Consider the following 651-nt stretch of genomic DNA (forward strand, 5'->3'; position numbering starts at 1 on the left):
AGGGACAGAGGGCTAGCCAGGTGCAGAGAGCTGGAACGAACAGAGAGCTGGTGGGGGCAGAGGATTGGCAGGGACAGAGGGCTGGTGGGGGCAAAGGGCTGGCCGGGAGCAGAACGCTGGAATGAACAGAGGGCTGGAATGGACAGATAATTGGCCAGGGACAGAGGGATGGACAGGACAGAGAGTTGTTGGGCACAGAGAGCTGGTATGGACAGAGGGCTGGCCAGGGGCAGAGTGCTGGAAGGGACAGATGACCAGCCAGGGATACAGGGTTGGAAGGGACAGAGGGTTGGTGGGCACAGAGAGCTGGTGAGGGCAGAGGGCTGGAAGGGACAGGGGGCTGGCCAGGGGCAGAAAGCTGGAACAGAGTGCTGGAATGGACAGAGTGCTGATGGGGGCAAAGGGCTGGCTAGGGGCAGAAAGCTGGAACGAACAGAGGGCTGTAATGCAGGGATGACTGGCCAGGGACAGAGGGCTGGTGGGTGCAGAGAGCTGATAGGGCAGAGGGCTGGAAGGGACAGAGGGCTAGCCAGGTGCAGGGAGCTGGAATGAACAGAGAGCTGGTGGGGGCAGAGGATTGGCGGGGACAGAGGGCTAGAATGGACAGAGGGCTGGACTGGCCAGGGGGCTGGAAGGACAGAGGGCTGGTGG

General features: G+C 62.1%; 1 protein-coding gene across 13 annotated transcripts in view; it reads right to left on the reverse strand.

Annotated features, from left to right (window-relative positions):
• The window catches only part of ZC3H8 (zinc finger CCCH-type containing 8), a 12,587-nt gene that overhangs the window by 10,749 nt on the left and 1,187 nt on the right, over positions 1-651 (reverse strand). The gene's annotated exons all lie outside the window — the stretch shown is intronic.

Source organism: Petaurus breviceps, unplaced genomic scaffold (genome assembly GCF_028583685.1).
Source record: "Petaurus breviceps papuanus isolate PSGF00001 unplaced genomic scaffold, PetGlider_PUasm1.0 555, whole genome shotgun sequence".
In the NCBI taxonomy this organism is placed as follows: Eukaryota; Metazoa; Chordata; class Mammalia; order Diprotodontia; family Petauridae; genus Petaurus; species Petaurus breviceps.